This window comes from Helianthus annuus, chromosome 5 (assembly GCF_002127325.2).
Source record: "Helianthus annuus cultivar XRQ/B chromosome 5, HanXRQr2.0-SUNRISE, whole genome shotgun sequence".
Taxonomy (NCBI): domain Eukaryota; kingdom Viridiplantae; phylum Streptophyta; class Magnoliopsida; order Asterales; family Asteraceae; genus Helianthus; species Helianthus annuus.
Genome location: NC_035437.2, coordinates 17,028,198 through 17,045,780, shown reverse-complemented (window position 1 = coordinate 17,045,780; position 17,583 = coordinate 17,028,198).

Below are 17,583 nucleotides of genomic sequence, written 5' to 3'. Positions count from 1 at the left end.
AAGAGGATTGGAACCTAGAACTTGGTATCAACAATACTACCGGATGGGATGACATTCCAGCGGAGCCTCCTCTCGAAGATCTACAAGAAGTCCCGATGGAGGTTGCACCCCCTCAAACCGATGCCAATGAGCCCGCCTTTCTTCTCCCAAGGGAGATAGAGGAGTGGCTTGCCGACATGTGAGGGACCCATGCCCGTAGGAGAAGTTCTTCGAGCCGCATCCAACCGAGAGAATTACCTTTTTGAAAATTTTGCTAATAGAATAAACTTTAGGCTAGAAGTTCTTGGGTTAGACTTCTTGTGTTTCTTTTGACCTATTTATCTAGAATTATAACTTATTAGGAATATTATGTAATTTTCTCTATTTAATGGAATGATGGTTTTAGTTAATTTGGTGTTTGGATGATGTTGTAATGGATAAAACACACTCGGGATGGTGAAGGATACCAAGGGAAACTTGAACCAGCACCCCACGCACAAAAACAGGACCACCTGACGATTTTTCTTCATTACAGCAAGTTCAGCACGAGGCCGTGCTCACCCCACACGCCCCGTGCCCAACCATCTGCAGAAAATGCCCAGTTCAGGTAACTGGACACGGGGCGTGCTCGCTGAACACGCCCCCGTGCCCAGGCTTCTGTTTCTTTATACTAATTTCTGTTACTGGCAATCTGAACACGGGGCCGTGCCTGGACACCACAGGGCCGTGTCCAGACACCCAGTAACATAAATATTTGCTTTTTCACACCTTTTTACATATCCAATCAACCTAAAAACTTATTTTTGGGACACATTGAGGACAATGTGTAATTTAAGTGTGTGTGTGTGGGGGAGGGGTGCTAAAACCTTGAATCTTGCAAGTCCTAATTACAAGCCTTACACAAAACTCTATTGGAACCGCTAATCACCCCAAATTTTTTCAAAAAAAAATTCATTTTTTACTTGTCTAGGTTTAATTTGGGAATTTCAAGCTCTAAAAAAGATATATTTTTACAAATTTACAACCGATAGCGTCCTGATAAAAAGAACCAACATAAGAAAATTATGAAGCGGCATGAAAAGTTTAGTTAAAATTTGATTATATATACTTGATCACATAAAAACCCATTCCCACAAAAAGTGAGTTTTGAGTCTTTATTGAGCATACAAATACATATCTTTAAATTAAATGCTCATTTTTTTGTTTCTTGTATGAATAGCCGCTTGGTTCTTACGACTCTAGGACTTGCCACGACGATAAATTCCCGATCCTTACCAACTTAAACCCGAGTAAGTAAATGATGGAGGCATTAGGACTAACCCTTTTTATTTCTACACCATTATTTTTAATTTTTTTACCACCTACCCAAAATCCCCCTAGTTAACCCCTTTGAGCCTAAACCTTTTCATTTCTTAACCCAAAACAAACACCCTTTTACCCACCAAAACCCTTTTTCATTTTAAACGCTTTATTTTAATAACAAAGCTCGGTTTTTCTTATGACTTCCTTATTAAAAAAATGATGATGATGAAGCCAAAAGAAATAAACAAACAAGTTTATCAAAAAGAACTTTGTTTGAAGAAATGCTTCATCAAAATAAAAAGATACAAAAATAATAACAAGTCTTACGAAAACCGACGCTTTTTACGCCTTTCGCCCTTTTTACTAACCACTAACCCAACCACTTACCTACCCAAGCCTATCCCTTCACCCAAAAGTCCTCTTGATATTTATACAGGTGTATAGTTAAAAAAGGAGGAGGATTGATTGCTTGGGAAGCTTATGGTAGGAGTGTTGAGTGATTCCCCGTGAGATATGTGAACTTGTATATAAATGGAATTTTACAAAGGCATGTTATGCCCTAATAAGTAATTTTTCTTATGTAATGTTTTAAATAAATCATGACGAATAGGATTGTAAATAAATAAAAATAAAACTTAATAAAAAATCTTGGAAATCCCGACACTCTATGACAAGCCCAAAAACCTTCTCTTCTACCCATTCCATTTGGGAGTGTAAAGCCACATTATAAAGAGTTTTGCTTGAGGACAAGAAAAATTCAAGTGTGGGGGTATTTGATGTGTGCAAAATGCAACATATAAATTACATCAAATGTGGCAGAAAACTAACCCTTTTTTAGTACTAATGTTGAAAAAAGTATATTTTTGTCTTCCTTTTGTATTTTCAGGATTAAATGAGCTCAAATGAACAAAAGAAGCAAAAAGGCAGCTAAATCTAACATAAATACAAGAAAAGGAATAAACGTGGCATGCCCGACCCCGTGACAGCATCTTCCCAAGCAAAAACAAGAAAATAGAAGACTGAACACGCCCCGTGCTCAATGAGCACGGGGGCGTGCCAAAGTGTCTACAGAAAAGACAAAGTTGTAGAATATTCTATCACCCACCACGCGGGCGTGCCCAACGGGCACGGGGCCGTGGTCAACTCTAAGATTCGCAGAATCTAGGTAAATCTTGATAGTACAGATACGCTTCTGCACATGGGGTCGTGCCCAGCGGACACGGGGACGTGGTCAACTAATGCAGACAAACTGCAATTAATGAAGAAAGAGAAGAGGGATGGACACGGGGCCATGCCCGAGCTTCTATTCAGGCTATAAATAGGGGTGCTTGGCTCATTTGCAAACCATCCCTTGGCACACCACCTCTCTCACACTTCACCCACCACCACCACCATCACAACACCATCATCCACCACCATCATCCATCATAGAGTGTGTGAGTCATCTCGGGATCCAAGATTGATCGTAAGAGTTCTTGACAATCAAAGGTCATGTTTGCCTAAGTCTCTTACAATACTTTTTATTTTTAATCTTTTCGCACTTTTTATTTGGTTATGTATTAATAACTTTAATAACTAGTTTCTTATGTTGAAGGTGAATCTTCCTTATCATTTTTCCGTGGTGTCTTGGCGTTATTTTACTGTCTATATAAAATAAAAGATTTTCACCATTCATATCTCCGCGGTCTATATGGAGATATGTTGGCTACCTGGTCGGGGGTTAAGGGAATAGTTTGGTAAGAGTCTTGCCTTGTTCAGTGTATAGATCCTACAAGGACCTGGGTCAAATTTAGTAGGACCTCCTTCAATACCCATCGGTATTGGATGGCGGGAGTCCAAACTCTTTGATCCCTCATATGTAAGCTACTATTAAAACTTTTACCCGGCTACTTAGGACTGTATCCCTGCTGACTCAGACTACTTAGCCGAGGGTAACGTCACCTTCAAAAGAAGGGCTGTTGATGCATGGAATGTCTATTGACTTCGTCTGCATTAAGTCTTAGGTCAAGATAGGTCAACATAGGAGCTTGAAAGTCAAATTTAGGTTTTATGTTGAGGTTTCGCTTATATGAACATTTGTATAGGTTTCGCTTATTAGTCCTTTAGGGGGTTTCGCTCTTAGGGTTATTGGGGGTTTCGCTCATATGGCATGTCATTGGAGCGAAACCACAGGAACTACATATAGCATCTTCGAGCGAAACCACATTAGTTAGTCGTGTACATTGGAGCGGAACCTGGTCATGCTTTGTGTAACCAAACTCTGTCAAAACTGAATAAGAAAGCAATAAAAGATAAGGAATTGAAAAGGAAAAGCTGTGTAACTTCATGTGCATTGATTCTGCCTTTGTATGTGAAGATGAACGTTCTCAACTGACTGTTTAGGGTCGGAAACCGGTCCAACAAGTGGTATCAGAGCTCAGGACGAGGAGTTCATACTACTACAGCTTGATTCTACTGAATTCTCTCATTTCTACTTACTTTCTCTCATACTTTTTCGATTTGAATTGGTTCCTACAGTTGAAATGGCCTGATTTTTTAGTATAACGTGTGAAACATACAATTAACAAACCCTAGAAAGATTCAGGTTAAAACACGGCTTAAAAATGGTAAAAACTGGTTAAAAACAGGGTTTCGCTCGAAAGTACCTATTTCGCTTATTCGGACAGTACTATTTCGCTCATACGGACAGTACTATTTCGCTCATACGAACATACCCTATTTCGCTCTTACATACATACCTAGTTTCGCTCATTCAGACATAACTAGGGTTTCGCTCAAAGTGACATATCTGGTTTTGCTTTTCTGTCAAAGTGATATTTCGCTTTTGTGTCACTACACTGCTATTTCGCTTTTGTGGACATACAAGCTGATTTCGCTTTTGTGTCATTGTTTCAAAAATCTCAAAATTTTTTTTAAGTGTTTGCTGATTTTGCAGGTACAATCAAGATGGATGACATATTCTTGAACCCGTTCAGCGATATGTACGCATTCTCTGGAAATTCTGGAAATGATGATACTTCGTCAAGCAAAGAGAATCAGAATCCGCTGAATGTGAAGAAAAAGGAAGCTTGGGAATCTGAAAGTGCATTTGGAACCTTCAATAAACCTCCAAAGCTAATGGCTATCGAGGAATACAGTCGGTGGTCAAGAAAGTTTGAAGATTGGTTGATGGCATTTGCATTTCCCAGCTGGAAGAGTATGAAAAATGGTTATGAAAATGGTGAAACTTTAAGATCGGCTGAGGAGATTGAATCATTTGTGGCTGAGCAAAAATGTGTGGCATTGTTATTTCAGTCAGTTCGGGAAGACATAATTTCATTGATCGATTATTCAAATGCAAAAGATCTCTGGAAAAAGCTAGAAACAAAATGTCTAGGAAGTGCTGAAATTGTGAAAAGTAAAAAGAAACTTCTTAGGAAAGAGTTTGATATGTTTGGCTGTCTAAAGAATGAATCAGTGTCAAAGATGATCGAGAGGTTTGGGCATTTGAAACTAGAGCTAGCTAGACATGAAATTACGTATTCTAACGATGAGCTAGTAGACAAGTTGTTCGATTCATTACCAGACGAGATGGATTGGAGATATTATGCTCTCATGCTGAGAAACACTATCTTGCCGAAAGATCTTACTGTGGATTTGTTGATTGAGAGACTTGAAAGTCATGAGCTGGAACTGAAGAAGACATACAAAGTCAATCACTCATCCTATCAGCAGAATTTGGATTTGTATTATCCAAAAAGCATGATGCCAAAAACAACTTCTCCCAAGACTGCGTTTACTGCTGAGAATGTGTCCATAGCAAGCAAAGAAAGTCAAAGTGGTCAAAGCAGTGGAAATCACAGTGGTTATCACAGTGGATCTTCATCATCTGCAAGTCATTCTGATGCAAAGTTTCAATGCAACATCGCAATAGACTTAAAGAATGCTCAGAATTTTGATGAGGAGTCGGCTAAACAGCAGATGATCTTTCTAGCATCTGTGTTGGAGTCTTATGAAGGGTTAGTAGCAGGGAAGATAGGCAACACCAACTTAACAAAAGAGGACTATGATCAAAGATCCTGAAGAAATGGAATTAATTGACATTCGTTGGTGCATGGCCAGTGCTGTTCGTCGAGCACAGCGTTTCATGGAAATAACCGGCAGGAAGACAATTGGTGGTCCATCTACCAAGCTGGGTTTTGATAAGTCCAAGGTGACATGCTTTAAGTGTAAGCAGAAGGGTCACTTCAAGCGAGAATGCAGAAACGCATATGTTGATGAGTCGGAGAACCCTTTCAGAGAAGATTACAACAAGAAGGCAATTTATCACCAGAATAAATCTGAGCCGCCTAGATTGAAGCAGGTTGAAGACAACAAAGAGAAATTTAGAGCTCTTGCGGTCATTTACGACGATGAGGGGTATGATTGGAGTCAAGAGGTTCTACCAGAGGATGATGCGGTTGGATACGCATTCATGTCGAAAACTGAACCTGTTCCATGGAAAGACAACAGAACTGAAGAGCAGAAGTATAGATACAGAAAAATGTTGGCTGAAAACAGAATAATTAGAATTTCTGGTATCTATCTAGAAGCAAAGAGAGCGAGAAGATGGGATCCGGACATAGAGTGTTATCTTGATCCATATGGAAATATTGCAGTTGATGACAAAACTCTTGATCTGGAAGCCATAATCAAGGAGTTCAAAGATGAGGATGAGTATTGGCAGAATAAATGGTGGGGAACTGGAGACGAGAAAGAAGAGAAAGAGAGGAAGGAGAAAGAAGAGATAGAGAAGTCAAAGAAGATTGATACTGGGGTTATTGAAACGACGCAGGAGTTGAATGCTGAAAATCTCGGAAAAATGGCTGACAAAGTGCTGGCTGCTAAGGCACTTGAGGTAGACTCTAACTCTGTGTCTGAGTCAAAAAGCCAGGTCAGTTCAAACTTGTCAACAAACGTGTCAAGTAAGAAAATTGATGGAAATGCTGATTGCAAAAATTGCATCAAAGAGTGCAAATTTTGTAATACAGTCACGTATCTCAATGGTAAGAAAGTTGAGGATCTGACAGCAAAAGTCAGAAGCGTTGAGAATCAAATTCTTGAGCGTGACAAAAGAGTTAAAGCTTCAACTGAACGGATAAAAGAATTAACTAACCAAATTGAAATTGATAAAATTAATCATGAAAGAGTTAAAAATGAAAATGAAAAGTTAATTCTTGAAAACCGTCAGATTTCTGAGAAGTTTGAAAAACTCAAAAGCACAATGAAAGATAATGATGATCGAAATGGTAAAACTTATAAAGAAAACGTTCATCTAAAAGTAGTGCTTAGAGTAAAAGAAGAATCAATCAACCAACAACTGGAAGAAATCGCTAAATTGAAACTTAAATTTCAAGAGGCTGAAATAGAAAACGAGCGAATCCAGTTGAAGCTTAACAGTTACTGCTCCGCAAGCTTCGTTTTGCAACACATTGTTCCCAAACCCATCGGGAAAAACAAAGCTGGCGAAGATGTTTATTCTGATGGAACCGGGGTGGGTTTTCATAGAGTTCCACCGCCGATTTTGGATAATTACACAAAAAAGCAATCTGGGTTGGTTGAAATCGAAGAAGAAAGTGAAGTAAAACTTCCTGAATCAATTGATGTCATGTTCACATCTTCCAATGACGATAGTGTCCATAATGATAATGTAAAAGGTGTTGTTGAAAATGTGCTAAAAACGGATAGTGACACTACTGAGGAAGATGGGTGTTTCTTGGACAAATACATTCCGAAACAAAAGTCCAAGAACAACTTAAATGAAGAATCAAATCTTGTCATGTACAAGATGTTGGGTTCAAATATGTTGTTTTCGGATTCTGAGTTTCCGATTGAGAATGTTAACATGAACAAATTGACAAATGTTTTCAAATTAGTTGAAGTTGATTTGTCAGAAGTGAACAATCTGAGTCAAACGAAGAGAAAAATGAGTTTTGAGAAAGATAAAACTTACTACAAGAAATCTGTTAATTCACCGCGTTTTTATAATAACAACCAAAACAATTGGTCGGGTGGTTATCAGGGGGTAAGTCTTATCAGAAAAGAAATGTTCCAAACAAGAAGTTTGTTGAGAAGAAAAAGTTTGTGAACAGTTCGAGTTCACTTGTTGATGAAGAGAAAGAAATTTTTTCAAAATCAAATGAAGAGTTTTTTGAGAAGAGAGATTCACAGGCTCAGTCTGAGGGCACAAGTCGAGTGGCTGATCTCGAACATGCTTCAGATGTAATCAAGTTGGTCACATTGCACGAAAGTGTACCAATGTGAAGCCTAAGACTGAAACTGTGAAGAATCAACAAAAGAAAGTTGATGTGAAGGGTAAAGCACCAATCGTTGTTGAGAAAAAGAGTGTGAAAAATGACAATGTCAAAGTGAAAAATGAACCTGTAAAGAAGTCGGTAACTAAAAATGACAAATTTTACAAATGGGTTGCATTATCTCAACAAGTTTGGAAACCAAAAACTGAGAAAAAGATTTCACCTTCTGAGGATACAATTCAAGTTGATTATGATGCAAATTTTCCACCTCTGAAAGCTGAAAACTTTAAAATTCAAGTTGCGAGAGTTAAAACAGTCAATGTTACACCTAAGGCTGATGAGGCCTGGGTGGACACCATGTTTGACTAAGCAGTTTGAATTGCCGGAGCTTCCTGAATCGCGAAGCATGAATCGGCATCTTTATTGAAGTGTTTAAATCATGTTTGTTATGTGCAGGATCTTCCAAAACTTGTATCCAGATGGATCATGGATAGTGGAGCTTCAAGACATATGACAGGAAAGACTGCATTGCTGTATGATGTCAGAACATAAATGGAGCATACGTAGGTTTTGCGGGTAATCAAGGAGGAAGGATTATTGGTGAAGGAACGTTATCCAACGGGATTGTGACGTTTGAAAGAGTTAACTACATTGCTGAGCTGGAGAACAATCTGCTTAGTATCTCGCAGATCTATGACAGGATGTATACCACTCACTTCACTGATAAAGAATGTTTGATCTTGAAACCAGGATTTGTTATCCCTGAGGAATGGATTATCATGTGGGCACCGAGAGTTAATGATCTGTACGTGTTGGATATGAGCGTAGCTACTACAACCACGGGTCAAGCTCATTCTTTCGTGTCCAGAGCAACTGAAAAAGAATCGAGATTGTGGCACTGGAAGATGGGGCATATACATCTTAGAAAAATGAATCATTTGGTGCATAATGATTTGGTTACAGAAGTTCATGTCAAAGGTTTTCATCTGGAAGGGGAGTGCATTAGCTGTGTAAAAGGCAAGCAGAAGAAAAAGTCACACCCTACAAAGCAAGTCAATTCAGTTTCAAGACCCCTGGAGAGACTTCACATTGATTTGTTTGGTCCGGTGAATGTCAAGAGCATTACGGGAGATAAATATTGTCTTGTGGTTATTGATGATTATTCCAGATTTTCATGGGTTTCTTTCTTGAAGACGAAAGACGAAAAGTTTGACAGTTTAATGGCGTTGTTCAAGAAGATTGAGAATTTGTACCAGAGGCGTATCAAAAGAATTCGAAGTGATAATGGTACTGAATTCAAGAATAGCAAGATGGAAGAATTTTGTGATGAAAGAGGTATATTGCATGAGTTTAGTGCTCCGTACACTCCGCAGCAGAATGGAGTCGCAGAACGTAAAAACCGGACGCTAATCGAGACGGCCAGAACTATGCTTGCAGATTCGAAGTTACCAATTAATTTCTGGGCTGAAGCTGTTTCCGCCGCATGCTATACGCTCAACAGGGTTCTCACTGTCAAAAAGTTCAACAAAACATGCTTTGAGCTGATCAATAATCGCAAAATGAATTTGAAGTATCTAGAACCGTTCGGGTCACCCTGTACAGTTATAGAGCCTTATGGAAAGTCTGGTCCGAAGTGCATTGTGGGTATATTTGTTGGATATTCAAGTCCTACGCGACGTGTCTTCGTACCAAGTGAGAAGCGGATTATTGAAGCTGCAAATGTTGAATGTCAAGGTTATACTATGCCGCCACAAAGTCCAGGAGATTTATGGCGATATCATTATGACAAGTTATGGGAATCGTTTGACATGATGGAAGAAGAAGAAGATTTCTTTGATGAATTGGATATTTTGCGTGAGTACGAGTCACAGCAAAGGTTCCCAGCGGAGTATTCAAGACGACCACGGGAAACTTCAAATGATGATGAAGCAGGTCCGAGTAATGCTGGTGAACACGATGATGTCCAACAGAATGAAGTTGCTCAAGATAATCAGACGGACCAGAATGATAATCAAGAATCAGAGAACATGCCGATCTTTGATCATGGAGATTCAGATTCTGAGGGGGAGCAGATACAGGATTCAAATCAAATAAACCAAGTTGGTGAACAAAGTGCAAATCAAAATGTTACTAATCTGGAAGGTGATGTGGACGTTCCAAGCGAAGTGATGCCGCGAACTCTTTCATATCATCCAGAGGAGTTGATCATAGGAGAATTGCATTCAGGCGTTCGCACGAGACGTCAAATAGACCAGGGCTTAACATGTTTTTATTCTACAGTAGCACCTTTACAAACTGAATTTTCATTAAGTTGTTTTATCTCGCAGATCGAACCGAGAACGTATAAAGAGGCGCTTACTGAAGACTCTTGGGTTATTGCGATGCAAGAAGAGTTGAGTCAGTTTGAAAAGTTGGGAGTGTGGAAGTTAGTGGATTTACCGGATGGTCAAAGGAAAATCAATACAAAATGGGTATTCAAGTGTAAGAGAGACGACAGAGGAGTTGTTGTAAGGAACAAAGCTCGACTCGTTGTCAGGGCTTTAGTCAACAGGAGGGGATTGATTTTACAGAAGTTTATGCTCCTGTGGCACGACTAGAGGCAATCAGAATTTTCCTTGCATTTGCGTCTTGGAAGAACTTCAAAGTATATCAGTTGGATGTAAAATCGGCGTTTCTTTATGGAAAGGTCAAAGAGGAGGTTTATGTCGGTCAGCCGCCGGGCTTTACCGATCCAATCCACAAAAACAAGGTCTACCTATTGGACAAAGCACTGTATGGTTTACACCAGGCCCCGAGAGCTTGGTACGAGACTTTGTCTCAACACCTACTTGCCAACAAATTCATACATGGAAAAGTGGATGCCACTCTCTTCACTAAAGAGGTCGACGGACATCTTCTGATAGTTCAGATTTATGTAGACGATATAATCTTTGGGTCGACAAATGAGAAATTGTGCAAAGATTTCGAACAGGTGATGAAGCAAAAATTCGAAATGTCATCAATGGGAGAGATGAAATTCTTTTTGGGACTACAAGTTGAACAACTACCTGAGGGAATTTTCATTCATCAGACGAAGTACGTGCATGATATTCTAGAGAAATTTGGAATGTCAAGTTCTACTCCAGCTGCTACCCCACTTGCAACAAATCATGGGATTCATCCAGATCTCACCGAAGACAGGGCTGATGAAACGTTTTACCGTTCCATGATAGGTTCTTTGATGTATCTAACTGCTTCACGTCCTAATATCATGTACCCAACATGCCTCGCAGCAAGATATCAATCTAACCCGAGAGCTTCGCACATGATTATTGTGAAGAGGATATTACGCTACCTGAAAGGAACTCCTACATTGGGGTTGTGGTATCCTAGAGAAGGCGACTTTACGCTCGAAGGGTATTCCGATTCGGATTTCGGATGCTGCAAGTCAATACCAAATCAACAACTGCAGGATACCAGTTCTTTGGACCTAGATTGGTTACCTGGCAGTGTAAGAAACAAACGTCTGTGGTGCTATCTACATGTGAAGCGGAGTATGTTTCTACTAGCAGTTACTGCTCTCAGATCCTGTGGATACAGCAACAGATGCGCGACTACGGTTTGCAGTTTCTTAACACACGTCTTTTTGTTGATAATGAGGCCGCTATAAATATAACAAAGAATCCAGTACATCACGCTAAAACTAAACACATAGAAATTTGTCATCACTTTATTCACGATTGTTTCGAGAAAAATTTGATACGAATTGAGAAAATCCACACTGACGAACAGAAAGCTGATTTACATACCAAAGCTTTTGATAAAAATCGGTTTAAATATTTGTTAAAACTGAATGGTATGAAGCTTCTTTCGGTGTCGGATGGCATAATTGGCGTTGATGAGAGTACTGTTGCGGATGAAGATGAGAAACAATCTCAACGGTTTGTCTATTTTTTACCTGTTTTGGTATTTAGGGGGAGTAAATGTATATAGTTTATTTTCAGAAAATACAAAAACAGTAAAAAAATGCAAAAATACAAAAACATGATATAATTTTAAAATCCAAAAACAATAGAAAATTGAAAAAGAGCTTGTGTAAAAAGGGAAAATGATAGTACATCGGCTAGACAATTACAGTATGCTAAAGAATTGTAAAGTCTAAATGAGTTAAACAGTCTCACTAATGATGGGTCGATAGGTTTTCGCACATTTAGTAGATTTATTCGGGATATAAACCTAAAATTTCAAACTTGTGAAATTCGTGGGGAACACTACTTGGATATATAGGTAACCCCTGAAATCTCGTTTGAAAGGTCCCATATTCTGAGATACTAGGTCTTTATACTCAGTGATATCTGGGATATTATTCCGGGACTTCTGCTGAATGGAAGTTCTGACCTAGTCCCCGAATAATACTTTCTGCAAATGCTTGAAACATAGCATCGCCCTCAGCAAGCTGATGAAACAATAAAATTGATAGTCGCTGTTGTTGTAACTAAAAGATCCTCTAAAGGGGACACACCAGAAAGTCGAAGCCGTCATCTCTCTGCGTATACGGAAGTATCGACCTGAGCTCTCACGACCCTCGCATTTAATCCCTTACAGATATCATCTGTGGTATCCTCACCTGTAAGACTGAATATCTGGGATTCTGGATACGAGAGTATATTCAAGAGGTGGGACACATGAATGAGCTAAGTTCATAAGACATCTAAATCGTATCCTGAATAGATTGAAATCTGTGTGAGAATTTAAGATGGATCAGGATCTGTTACCGGAAGAAGATGCAGTGGGTTATGCCTTCATGGCAAAAAATCGTTCCTTTCAAAGATACCCGAACAGAAGAAGTAAAATATGTCAACAGGAAGATGTTAGCCCAAAACATGAAAGATAAAATTTATCGAACATGGAAAGAGGCAAAGAGTGCAAAAAGATGGGATGCTAATCGGGAATGCTATTTGGATCCTAAAGGAAACATAGTTGTTGAACCATCATCAATCAGTGTTGAAACTCTTATCGAGCAAATAGCAGAAGAGGAAGAAGCAAGACAGAGAATGTGGGCAAGAGAAGCTGAAGAAAAGGAAAAGGAGAAGGAGTTACAGTCAAAGAAGGTCGATGATGGGATAATCGACACGGCCAAAGAGATGACTGCAGAAAATTTAAAGAAAATGGCAGACAAGGTGCTCGTAGCAAAAGAGTTAGAGGTGGATTCTAAGTCTGGAACCGAGTCAAAGAGCCAGGTCAGTTCTAATGATTCAACAAATGGGTCAGGTTAGATTGATAAATCCAAAATTGAAAGCGACTGCAAAAATTGCATGAAAAACTGCAAGGTTTGTAGTACACATGCATATCTCAGTGCTAAAAAGACTGGAGAACTGACTGATAGAGTCAGAGAAGTTGAAAATCAAATCTTAAGTCGTGATAAATTGGTAAAAGCTTCAAATGATCGAATCAAAGAATTAACTGATAAACTTGAAAAAGATAAAATTGAAGTAGAACAAGTTAGGAAAGAAAATGAAAAGTTAATTCATGAAAATCATCAACTTTCTGAAAATCATGAGAAGCTAAAAAGAACGATAAAAGATTCTGATGAGCGTAATGGTAAAACAACCAAAGAAAACCTTCAACTTTCAGGAGTACTTCAGTCAAAAGAAAAGCAAATCAACCAACAGTTGGATGAGATTGCTAATCTGAAGCTTCAGTTTCAGGAAGCTATGATTGAAAACGAACGAATCAATCTGAAACTAACCAGTTACAACTCCGTGAGCTTTGTTCTCCAACACATAGTTCCCAAACCCATCGGGAAAAACAAATTGTTTAAATCTGAGTATGAAATGAAGCTTAACGGTACTAGTAATTTGTCTGAAAAGCTGATATGATTCCCTGACACGCTCGCCAAAAATAAGTTTGTATATAGTTTACTTTCTGCAATTTAAGTTTTCTGCATTTCATTTCTTAGTTTAGAACACATTATAAAAATTCAAAAAGATTTTATTTCTGCTTTATTTTTGACAAATCAAAGTGGAGAGTTAATCGTTGGATTCTCGAAGACTAAAGCAGATGCAGGAAAAGTTCTGAGCTGAAGAATGAGGAGAGCTTACTTTGTCGGAGTTTGAGATGTTTTCAAAGTTAAAACAAGTTCATCAAGTTGATGCTTGTTGCATATTTAAGAAAATGTTTCAAAAAGTTTTTTACAAAATCAGTCTGTTTTGTCAAAAGATCAACCAAGGTCATTAAGTTGGACTTGGTAGTCTAATTGAGTAATCGGGGTCATTAACTTGGACCTGAATACTTGAGTGGATTTGTAGTACTGATTGAATGTGTATTTGTGTGAAAAGATAGTTTTTAATGTTTAATGGTTGAGGCACAGGTTTTGGACTTTATCATTCCCACGGAAGCTAAATGTTAAAGCTTGAACCAGATCAAGACCTCAGATTCTAGCATATTGAGAGGGGGAGTCTGTGTAAGGGGGAGTCTGGATCAACGACCAAAGGGAAGACTGAAGATGAAGCCAGGACAAGATTGTGAACCTGTGAAGATAGAATGCTTATGATGTGAAGACAGAGAGTTGGAGAAAAGACCAAGACTGAAGACTCGGAGCTAAAAACTTCGTCAACATCCAAGGGGGAGTCTGTTGATGCATGGAATGTCTGTTGACTTCGTCTGCATTAAGTCTTAGGTCAAGATAGGTCAACATAGGATCTTGAAAGTCAAATTTAGGTTTTATGTTGAGGTTTCGCTTATATGAACATTTGTATAGGTTTCGCTTATTAGTCATTTGGGGGGTTTCGCTCTTAGGGTTATTGGGGGTTTCGCTCATATGGCATGTCACTGGAGCGAAACCACAGGAACTATATATAGCATCTTCGAGCGAAACCACATTAGTTAGTCATGTACGTTGGAGCGGAACCTGGTCATGCTTTGTGTAACCAAACTCTGTCAAAATTGAATCAGAAAGCAATAAAAGAGAAGGAATTGAAAAGGAATAGCTGTGTAACTTCATGTGCATTGATTCTGCCTTTGTATGTGAAGATGAACGTTCTCAACTGACTGTTTAGGGTCGGAAACCGGTCCAACAGGGGTCTACCACATTATGCATTAATAACTTAATTAATTATCTTTCAATAATCCGACTCTTTAGGATTGTATCCTTGGTGACTCAAACTACTGGGTTGAGGGTAACGTCACCTTCAAAAGAGGGGCCTACTACAACTAAGATAATCTCTTATGTGTCCTTGGACGACCTCGGTACCTTACCAACACTATACTACGCTCACGATGGGTGCACTTGCCCATATGTGTGTTTAGTGTTAGTAAATATCGTGTTTTATAAATTTAAAACTTGGCTAAAAACTGTTAAAGGGCTTAAAATATACATTAAAAACTATATAACACTTCACACGCATCACTTATCAATTCCAATATCTTATAATAATAATAATAACAACAACAACAACAACAATAATAATAATAATAATAATAATAATAATAATAATAAATCTAAATGGTTAAGAATAATGTCCTAACCACGTTCCAGGACACTACTATTGGTTGCTTATATTTTGGTTGATTCTAAACACACCCCCCTCCCTCCTGATTATACCCTCTTGTGAGAGGAAAACTGTCGGTTCCACGCGGGCCCCACCTGTAAGTATGTGAGAGGAGTGGGGGTGAAAAAAGTAATTAGGGGAGGTGTAGAAAGTAGCACCCTTTATTTTCCCTTCTTCGTCTGACAATGTTAATGCATATATAGGTTTTGATTTGGTAGTGATTTGTGTGTTATTTATTTATTATCTCATAATAAATAAACCCTACATTTTATCATATATAATATAGGTTTTCAACCAAACTAGGTTTAAAAAAATTCGTCGTGTTGCGGCGAATTTCTTTTGTTATTTATTGTTTAGATGTGTCTTGAAATCACTACGAGCACATTGCGAACGAAACTGCTGACAAGAATAAAAAGAAAAAGTAGAAAAAAACACTAAAAGATAACCAAAAGAAAATCAATCAAAAAAGTTGCATGGTAACGATGTTGTTCATATGAAACCCGTGGTTAGAGATGAGCAAATGATTCTGGGTACCGCTACCAAATTTTGCCGAACCGAAAGATCTTAAGTACCAATTCGGTACCGACTTTTGGCGTTCCCGGTACTGGTTCACTACCGCTTTTTACTTTCATATACCGTTACCGTTACCGCTATTTTCGGTATCAGTGCCGATTCTGTATCGGTTGCCACCGAGCTCATCCCAACCCTGAAACCAAAAAAAAAAAAAAGAAATAAAAAACTAAAAGTTGAAGAAAAAAAAGTTGTACGATACCATTGTTGTTCGTACGATACCCGTGGTCAGGGATAAGCAAATGGTACCGGGTAGCAGCACTGAATTTCCCGAACCAAAAGATTTTCAATATTAATTCCGCACCAACTTTTGGTGTTTTCTGTATTAGTGTCGGTTTTTACCTTCATGTACCGATACCGAACAGGACCGTACCGGTATTTTCGATATCAGTACTGGCTCGATACCGGTTGACACCAAGCTTATCCCAACCCGTGATATTAAAAAAATGATTAAAGTTAAAACGTAAAGAAAATAACTATTATTATAATATTAAAATAATAAAAGTATTTAAAAAATATATATTATTTTAATATTAAAATTACTATTCATTAGATTCTATTTTTAATATAAATAAATAAATAAATAAATAAATAAATAAATAAATAAATAAATAATAAAATAAAATAAAAAATAAATAAAAATAAATAAATAAATAAATAAATAAATAAATATAATATAATATAATATAATATAATATAATATAATATAATATAATATAATATAATATAATATAATATAATATAATATAATATAATATAATATAATATAATATAATATAATATAATATAATATAATATAATATAATATAATATAATATAATATAATATAATATAATATAATATAATATAATATAATATAATATAATATAATATAATATAATATAATATAATATAATATAATATAATATAATATAATATAATATAATATAAATATAAACTAGTGTTTATACAATAGAAAACTTGTTGTTTCAACATTCAAGCCCAAAGCCTAGAGGAATTGGTGGGCCCAGCCAGTCATCTTTCTACAAATGGGCTATGGTATCGATAATTTAGAGAATAACACGCAGTTTAGTTGGGTTGGGTTGGATTGGGACTTGAGGGACGGTCCCTATCTACACGAAAGGACCAAAACTCTGTAGGCCGCATTGCATATTTGCATGTACACTACTACACTGTAGTACTGTACACAAAGAATTAAGAAATCATGAATTATATGTCATATTGTTTGCAAGCTAGTATATGTCTCGTTCGCGTTGCGGTTCTACCAATTAAAACAAAACACTATCATAGTTTTGCGAGAAAAAAAAACTAAAGTGATGAGAAGACTGTAATTTTAAACTGGGGGCAAAATTATAATTTGTCCCGACCCCCCGAACTTTTCGCTCAGTAGTGTTATGTATGTAGCTTTTGTATAGAAATTTTTTGGTATATACGTTTTCGACCCCTCAGTTCTATAGAAATTTTTGGGTATATACGTTTTTGACCCCCACGTCGGAAATCTCAAGCTTCGCCACTGGACGAGAATAGTGTCAGGCAGCTAGCTGTCTAGCACTTCCCCATTGGTCCAGCCAAATTACGATTTTGCTCCGCTTAAATTTACAGTTTTGCCATCGGTTTTGATTTTTTCCCTCCAACTCTCCAAGCCAAAATTACAATTTTGGCTTCAGTTCAAATTTATAGTTTTACCATCGTTTTTTTCCTAGTCAAATTACGATTTTGCCCCTGGTGTAAAATTACAGCCATGCGATCGTTTTAGTTTTTTTTAAACAGAACTATGGTAGTGTTTTATTTTAGAGAAATTTACGAAAATATCCAACAATGGGTTTGACTTACCAAAATGGCCGCCTCATGCGTCGGTGGAGCAGGGCATCACTGATTACGAGAGAGCTTATGCGTCTGCAGGGCTCATTCATGCGTCCGCCAATGTAGAA